Raw genomic sequence first — 9590 nt, forward strand, 5'->3', positions numbered from 1 at the left:
TTTATTCTCATTTGTTGAATGTTAAGACTTGTTTTTGAATACTAATGTAAATAAATGCTTATGAACACTGATTATTATTTGATTGTTACATAACACACCTGGTTTCTAACAGTTTTGAAAGAATGAAGAAATTAAGATGGTTAGCCACCTTGGAAAGGGGGTGACTTTGATATGATCAAAGTTACAGTGAATAACATTACTGGGTAAAGACAAGAAAACATTAATTTTGAGTCAGTACAGAATTAGCCTAGCACATTTTACGCGCAGTTTCACTGCTGAGCAATCTTATATCGTCACCTAGGTTTAGGATGCTGTTTAAACTAGGCCTACTGTAGCATCAGCTGTGTTTATTAGCCTAGCATGTTGCCACCATTTGGGGGTTTCTTACACAAACCTTTTTCCCTGAAGTAGGCGTGGGGTGGATGACAGAGTGTGCAACAAACGAGGAAGATATAGTCTTACCGTTTTATCGGACACCGGATAAGTATCAGTCTCAACGACGCAGATACCAATACGATAGGCCTACATCTACGAATGGAAAGGTTTGCTGTGTCTTGGAATACAATAGGTACTTTTAACCGTTTAACATGCTATTTGACAGCCGTAATTTGTAGCATTTAATCGACTTCCGCTGAGCATTTAGCAATAGCAATCACAGATTATTGTCAGTCTCAACAACTTTACATTTAATCACAGTCACAAAAACCAGTTATATTAATTGTGACATTTACATCATTAAGCGCGCTGATATCGACTGCATAAAGCCGCCTTTCCACTATCTCCGACGAACGACAAGCGACAGACCGGAAGTCATTCATTGCGAATGGAGAGAAGTGCGGGAGCCACATCGCATCCGGGAGGCCAACCGGATGCGATGTATTCTATTAAAAACTCTTGAGCGTACGGTTAGAATTACCAATATTTTGTTCACTTTAACACTATTCTTTAAACACTATTTCTGTATTTATAATAATTATGGCAGAAATAATTATTTTATAATTATTAAATCATTATTTACGTTGATTAGCCCCATAAACCCTACTATATTTTTATTTGGGGGGTCATATAATTATGGCAGAAATAATTATTTTATAATTATTAAATCATTATTTACGTTGATTAGCCCCATAAAACCTACTATATTTTTATTTTGGGGGTCATTTGATTTGTGACGATGCATTCATACATTAATTATATTCATTAAAATTATTCCGAGTCGTGTCCGAATGTCTGTGCAGTGGAAACCCTCTGGTTGTGTTCCCGCCCCCAAACAATTGCTTATAAATCTCTCATTATGCTATATTATCACCAAATACTGGATTCAATCTTTGTTTTTTTTTTCATTTAGGACTGGTTTTGTGTTTCTGTTTGCATCTGATTAATCGTAGGCCTCATTTATCTGCGAGTAGGTAGGCTACCTAATTTTGTAAGTGAAAAAAGCATTTTTTTTTATGTATAATTTTCACAATATGAGATAAAAAAAAAAAATATATGAAAATTTGCACTGTTTATCACACTAGTGTGCTTTAATGTTTAATCAGGAAGTTTGGTTTGAAATGCTTTTATTTTGTAAAAAAAAAAAAAATGGCACAAAGTCACACTTGTGTTGTTCCACGGCCATTGAAAGTGAATGGGGAAGAATGAAAGTAAGAGAAACAGCTAGTGTTCAGGAGCATGTTGATTATGCTCACATATGTACATGTGTGCTTGCAAACATAAAGGCCTTGGACCTGAGCATGTGTCTCTCTCTCTCTCTCTCTCTCTCTCACACACACACACAAACACACGCTCAAACTGTCTTGTCTTTAGCCTGCATTGACTCTGCTTCAAAATAATATTTCTTTCATCTACATTCTTTTAACACCTCTTCTAGAATAAAATATTCTGAGGTTTTGAGACTGTCATGTTCTCATAAATCTATGGAAGCCTGTTTCTGTCACTGAATAAAAAAACAAAACAAGGTAATTGAGACTTTTTATCTCAATTCTTACTTTTTTTCTTGCAATTGCGAGTTTATATCTTGCTTTTTGCTTCTCGCAATTGCAAGTTTATATCTCGCAATTGTTTTTTTTTAAGTTAGAATAGTGAGAAGTTGCAATTACCTTGTTTTATTTTTTTATTCAGAGATTTTAAATGTCAAATTGATGAAAGGATATAGGATGCCATTTAGGGTAGGATGAAACAGAAACCATGTAATATCCGCAATAGTTTGTATACATGGATATGTGTGTGTGTGTGTGGTAGAGTGAGTATTCATGCATACACACATGCTCAGGTCCAAGGCCTTTATGTTTGCAAGCACACATGTACATATGTGAGCATAATCAACATGCTCCTGAACACTAGCTGTTTCTCTTACTTTCATTCTTCCCCATTCACTTTCAATGGCTGCTGGAACAACACAAGTGTGACTTTGTGTCATTTCTTTTTTTTTTTTTTCAAAATAAAACTATTTCCAAGCAAACTTCCTGATTAAACATTAAAGCACACTAGTGTGATAAACAGTGCAAATTTTCATAATGATTTATCTCGTATTGTGAAAATTATACATAATAAATGCTTTTTCACTCAAAAAATTAGGTACATACTCTCAGATAAATGAGGCCTACAGTTAATCAGATGCAAATAGAAACACAAAACCAGTCCTAAATGAATGAAAACAAACAAGTTGACAAAAAGATTGAATCCAATATTTGGTGATAATATAGCATAATTATAAGCAATTGTTTGCCAGTCACTTTTGACCGGGAACACCACAAGTGTGACAAGGTGAAATAAAACCCCGCAAAAATTATGAAAATTCCTAAAAAAATTCAGAGAAGTACTTATACCCTGTGTAAACAAAGTAAGTAAATTTGAGTCCAATGCGATAACATTAACTAGTATTTTCGGGAAAAAGAAAATCTTCTCCGGGTCAAATAGTCCCGAACACAACCAGAGGGTTAAGATAATTAATAATACCAAAAGTAAAAGTTAAAGAATTGGTTACTGAAAAAGACCCCCAACTTATTTACAGCAGTACTGTACATTGTGTTAGGTTCAAGGGGTTAAACTGGGCCATAACGATTGATCCAAAATGAACTTTTGTTCCACTCAACATGCTCCGAATGGTTTGATCTTCAGTATGTTTTATATACTGGGATTGCTCTGCTGTTTTTAACTTGCATTTGGACAAACAACAAAAGTGAATGCAGCAACTTGAACTGAAACGTATGTGCTAGTGCTAGTCAAAATGTGGAACTAAAGTTGTAAAAGTCTGTAAAACATGGAACAATAAATAACAGTTTTAAAGAATATTTTTAACAGTAAAAAAAAAGTAATAACTTCAGTGTACTCGTTATTTTAAGGAGCTCAGAATCAATCTTTATAGTTGGAATGTTTTACTTTAAATGTTTAAAAATAGTTTAAATGTTTAAAATGTATTTTCTCAAAACATTTTAATTTCAATATTATATGCCATTTTAGTCAGATAAAATCATCATAGAAAACATAAAATTTGAAATTGAAATCAAAATTTGAAATCAAAAAACTGAAATACATATGGCATGATACTCACAGAATTTAAAGATTTCAACTAAAAAAACCTATGACTAAAAAAACTTTATAAAAATTAACACTGTCTATTAACAATGTAAAGAAAGAAGAAAATAAGTAATAATGCTATACTCAGTGCCTGAATTAGGTCTCTACAGATTATTTTTTAGTAATCTAGAAAATTTAGATTATTTAGAAGTATTTTTGTGATTGTTTTTTTTTTTTAAATAATAAGTACAGTGAATAATACATTCAAATAAACCACGGCAGCAAATTACCACACAGAATAATGCATTTTCAGTTTAAAACGGTTCTTTCAGAGCTTGGGCTATTTTACTCCAATAGGTAACAGTTTGTATTCTAGCCCCATTCATCCTTGCAGTGCTGCGTTCTAAACAAACAATATTATAAAAAGAAAGCAGCCAGAATCTTCTAATGTCCATGTCAGGTGTAAACCATTGCTGTATAATTGTTTATTTATTTATTTTGCAGCAGCAGCAGCAGCAGCAGTGAAGCCAGACATTAATAATCTTCTCTGAACTAATAAGTTTAGTGAGTATTTGAAGATCCATGGCATCCCAGATCCCAGTCCCAATAGGACCTAGAAAAAAACAGATCCTCTAATACAATGCATCATAGAGAATAAGTTAGAGAAACTTCACAAATTAATAAGAGGAAGAGATATTAATGAACTGTACCCTTCTGAGGTCTGGACGGATGATATCACTCTGTTAATAGCAGCAGTTTTATGTAGAAATGAAGAAATCTGCTCTTATCTACTCGAAGAGTCGGCTGATCCAAACAAACCCTCAACAAATAGACTAACTGCTCTACATTATGCTGCTTTAACACCTGGAGTTCCACTGAGTATCGTGAAAAGATTGCTTACAGCAGAAGCTAACCCAAATGGACATGGGTTACACATTTTTACTCCATTGCAATGTGCTGTTGATCAAGACCGTGAAGACATTGTGAAAGCACTTATAGAGGCTGGAGCTTCACCTGAAAGGAAGTATGGGAGATATCCAAAGCTTGATAAAAAAAGTGAAGAGAATGATTTTTCAGTTATCGTCACATGGTGAAGTGTTTGAGAAAGTGCATCTATTTTTCTCTCTTTTTGGTGCATTACAAAGGAAACATCAGACAGAAGTTTACGAAGTCGATAATGAACATTTCTTTCAAGAGCATCCTTTCATTCATACATTTCTTTTTGAGCATTACTTTTGTTTCGCTGCTCAAAGTGCGGAGCAGTATCATCAGAGCGCCATCAAGTGGTTAAAAGATACAAAGAGTGCAGACAGATACATTGAGGGAGTCAAAAAGTTGGATGATTCACTGAGACATCCAGCAAGTGCAGTGGATAGTTTATGTGAGATGTGTGCAGCTCTATCGCCAATCAAGAAGAAGAAGAAGAAGAAGAAGAAAATCCAGCAAGAGGTGGGATCACAAGAAGCTGAGCTTCTGGTTAAAGAGGAACCGCATCCAGATGCTGTAGTAACATCCACTGAGGATTCAAATTCAAGTGTGCAGCCGTTCACACATCCAACTGTGAACTCAAGAAGGTGGCATCAAACCAGCTTTCGTTGGAGGTCCGAACTTGAGAAGCTAGCTAACATTGATGCTAGCAGAACATACAGACTGACAGGTCTAACACTTGTTCTTGAACCTGAATTTCTGATTGCTAAAGGAAGTGGTGGAACTCAAGTTTTCCTTGGTTTGAGGGATGACGGCACTGAGGTGGCTGTGAAACGAATGAACAGGTTTAATTACCAAGTCCTCAAAAATGAGGAGCAATTTCTACGGCTTCCAGAACTCGATAGTCCCTCCATCGTGCGATATGTGGACTTCGCTGAAGATGACAATTTTGGGTATCTTGTTCTTCAGCTTTGTGAGTACACACTGGAGGAATATATCCAAGATCATTTACCAGATGACAGCACTGAGAGATCTTTGATCCTGAAGAAGCTGGTGAAGGAAGTTCTCTGCAGCTTACAGGTTTTACACGACCAGCAAACCAAAGTGCTCCATCGGGACATCAAACCCCAGAATGTCCTGATTGGTATGAGCTAAACTTATGTGAAATTAATTAGAATTATTATTTTTTTCTTTAAACGACTTTAAATTTGAACTTTCTGTTTGTTACAGACATAAAAGGAAAAGCCAGATTGGCTGATTTTGGCATAAGTCGCCGATTGAAACGGGGTGAAACCACTTTACAAACAAGCAGTGCTGGAACTAGATGCTGGAAGGCAAAAGAGACCATAAATGAGAAGTTCAACACTGGGTACAAGAGGAGCTCCGACATTCAGGTGGGGTTTCAGTATTTATCAATGTACTCAAAGTTTGGTAAAATTTTACTAATTCTGAATTAGTAGTAACACTGTAACTTGTTTGAAGGTTGCCGGGATGTTAGTCTACTACATTCTCTCTGGAGGACACCATCCATTTGGTGAAAAACCATTTTGTGAAGTCAACATTCTAGAAGGAAGATACTCACTGGAGCATCTGGAGGATGATGTAGAGAAGGATCTCGTCGAGTGGATGATCAATGAAGATCTAAATGAGAGACCAACTGTGGAGCAAACCCTCGCACACCCCTTCTTCTGGACTGATGAACGGTAAAATATGATCTTGATTGCATTTGACAGGTGAAATACAGTACAAACCCTAAATGAATAGGTCTGAGGAGGATGTTTTCAATCACAATTTATTTGTATACTATAATAATTGTATAATGTTTCTTAAATCGTCTCAGGAGAGTGTGGTATCTGAAAATATTGAGAAACGAGAAAGAGGCTGAAAACTGTCGTAACGCAGATGAGGAGCTGCTTAATGCCATTGCAAAAGACACAGAGGGGAAGAGCTTTTCTGAATGGAAGACTAAAGTAAGTCAGTCGTTTTAAAAACAGCTGTTATTGCCTATATTATGCCATATAATTGACCTTGCTTTTATTGTTGAAGTTTAATTGAAAGGTTAAAGGGTTAGGTCACCCAAAAATGAAAATTAGTCTGTGTTTTACTCACCCTCAAAGCATGCTAGGTGTATGTGACTTTCTTCTTTCAGACGAATTCAGTCGGAGTTATATTAAAAATTGTCCTGGCCCCTCCAAGCCTTTCAATGGGGGTAAGCGGGTGTTGGTTGTCAACAGTTCAGAAGACGTCAAATAAAGCGCGCGCCTTCGTAATAAAACGTGCTGCAGACGGCTCCGAGAGATGAATAAAGGCCTCCTGTAGCGAATCCATGCATTTTTGTAAGAAAAATATCCATATTTCAAACGTAATAAACACTTTTCTCTCACTTCCGGTTTCTGTCGTACGCGTAAGCCGTTCCGGCGGATGATGTAAGACGCGTTGCGTGATTAGTGACAAATGTGGAGAGAACAAAACAAAACGTCATTTACGAATTATTTCAAACGTAATAAACACTTTTCTCTCACTTCCGGTTTCTGTTCTTCCGTTCCGGCGGATGATGTAAGACGCGTTGCGTGATTAGTGACAAATGTGGAGAGAACAAAACAAAACGTCATTTACGAATTAGAAGCACAAAACGAGGATTTGTAAAGAAAAATGTCAGAGGATTTCGATATAAGCCAAGAGGAGACTGGTTTTCCTTTGCTCCAGCTCCTGCATACGGGCTGCGTCATCCGCCTGAACGTCTTCCACATACCACAGTCAGCGGAAGTGAGAGAAAAGTGTTTATGAACTAACCCTTTAAATCTTTAATTAGTAATGTGGAAATGCATCATTCAGTGTCAAAATATGGTTTTCCTAGTTGCCGTCTGAGCTTGTCCAGAAACTGGATGGTAAGAAGAAAGCATATCCTGAGAACACACTGGGCCTGCTGCGATTTATACGCAACCTACACGAGCATTAGTGAGTTACAGGAATAACTGACAACGGATTGTTGTACTGTAGAAAAATGTTGCATAGTAAATCCTGAACTGGTAATGTGTTGACAATGCAAGATGAAGTATAAATATAGTAACAACTGATCAAATACGATCAACAGGCAGAAGGAGAGAAGTATCATAGAATTGGATGAAAAATGAGTTTCAGACTCGTTCAGTTTTAAGACTTTCTTGCACAATAATTGTGTTTTGTGTGTCATTCTCTCCACAGTAAAACAGATGCTGTAAAAATCAACCTGATGGCTTTATTCTCTGATCTCTTTGGGAGTGTGTACTTGTTTGCCAAAGAGAGAGGATGGAACTCCAGAGAAAATGTCATTATGGACATCAAGTCAGTGTCATGAATGTAAATCTGAGATAAAATCCCATTTTGCAGTCACCAAGAACAAGGTTTTATCCTATTTTTAGATTTTTATAATTGGAAGAGCAATTGATTTAATGCTTCAACAAAAACCGAAAGTGAAATACAGGGGTTTCAGGGATTTTAATTAATTGCATAAATGTTTGTTTGTTTATCTTTAAACTTTTTATCCAATCTGTTAGTCGTAGGACGTACTGTCTGTAACTTTTTTTAAGCAACGTGTGTGTGTTGCTTCATTGTAAAAAAAAAATGCTGCTGCAGTTAGTTATAACAACTTGATATTTGTTGACAACTAATATCTAACTTAAAGTTAACTAAACATAATTCAAGCATGAACACTTACTTTTTTCTTGAAACAACACATAACTCATTCTATTGTTGAATTTTAGGTTGTGAGAACTCATTTTTTTACAGTGTTCAAAGAGCAACCATACATTTGTGTTGATTTATTTTCTTTATTCATATTCATTTATGATCATTTATCATTTAATTATTCCATTTAATCATATAATCATTTATAATAATAATTTAAACTCATTTCATTGAACATTCATTTTATATTATTATTTGGCCATTACATTATTATTTTGTGTACTGTTGTCTTTGCAAGAAAGTAAGAGATATGTATATAAGAATGTCTATATTTCAAGGTTTTAACAACAAGGGATGATTTTGTGAAGCAGTACATTTTCATTGCTTGTGGTGTAATAACAATTGTTGGATTTGTGCTGGTAATTTTAAGTTTGACTGAGCACTGAAACACAATATTATTCAATAAACTCTCCTCCTTTCTGCTCTTCTCTGGCTTCCTCCATCTGCCTATTGGGCTGATAGAAGACTGATGATACAGGTTTTGGTACTAGACAAAACGTAAAAAACACTGATTTTGGGTACCAGACAAAACAGATATTTTCTGTCAGGATGTGGAAAAGAGACTGGATGCAATATTCCTGATGTGGAGACTTGATCTAACATCACCTTCATCACGCCTTTTGATAAAATACTGAATAGATTTACCAGGAACTAAATTTACTTTATCAGCTTGGATCATTTGTATCAGCCAGTTAAAATTACTATTACATGAATTTAAAGAAAGTAATAGTTTTGTGTTTTGTGATTAAAAAATTCGGTAACACTTTAGAATAATGGTCCGTTGGTAACAAGTAACTATGCAGGAAGTAATAGGTAGTACTACATTAACACTTAACTTAATACTATTAACTAATAGAGAAGCAAGATTAACTAAGCAGTAAGTAGTAGCAAATTTAGGACAAAGGTAGTTCCTTATTAGATATTTGATAATTATTAAATAAAAATATCTTACTAATCACAACAGTAACATCTTAAAAGTGAACAATTGGGTTCTTTGTGGTAATTTGTGGTAACTAATTCATTAATTTGATATCCCACAAATAAGTCGGCTACATTTTAAAATTGTGACTACTACTCTTACCAAATGATGGATCATTATTCTAAAGTGTTACCGAATTTTTTAATCACAAAAACACAAAACTATTACTTTCTTTAAATTAATGTAATATCTTAAATTGTGTTCCGAAGACGAACAAAGCTTTTACGGGTTTGGAACGACATGGGGGTAAGTGATTAATGACAACATTTTCATTTTGGGGTGGAGTAACCCTTTAAATGTTAGACATGTTTTTGAATGTAAATAAATGCTTATGAACACTGATTATCTTCTGATTATTAATTCATAACAAAGTAAAATTTTTACATTTGACTTTATAAAACTATCACACCTGGTTTCTGACAAAATATACAGTTAA

The 9590-nt window shown here is 35.0% G+C and overlaps 1 pseudogene; it reads left to right on the forward strand.

Annotated features, from left to right (window-relative positions):
- Window positions 1–4104: 4104 nt before the first annotated feature.
- Window positions 4105–8201, forward strand: LOC107691838 (serine/threonine-protein kinase ppk4-like; annotated as a pseudogene).
- The last annotated feature ends 1389 nt before the right edge of the window (window positions 8202–9590 follow it).

This window comes from Sinocyclocheilus anshuiensis, unplaced genomic scaffold (genome assembly GCF_001515605.1).
Source record: "Sinocyclocheilus anshuiensis isolate Anshui unplaced genomic scaffold, SAMN03320099.WGS_v1.1 scaffold206, whole genome shotgun sequence".
NCBI classification, from domain to species: Eukaryota; Metazoa; Chordata; class Actinopteri; order Cypriniformes; family Cyprinidae; genus Sinocyclocheilus; species Sinocyclocheilus anshuiensis.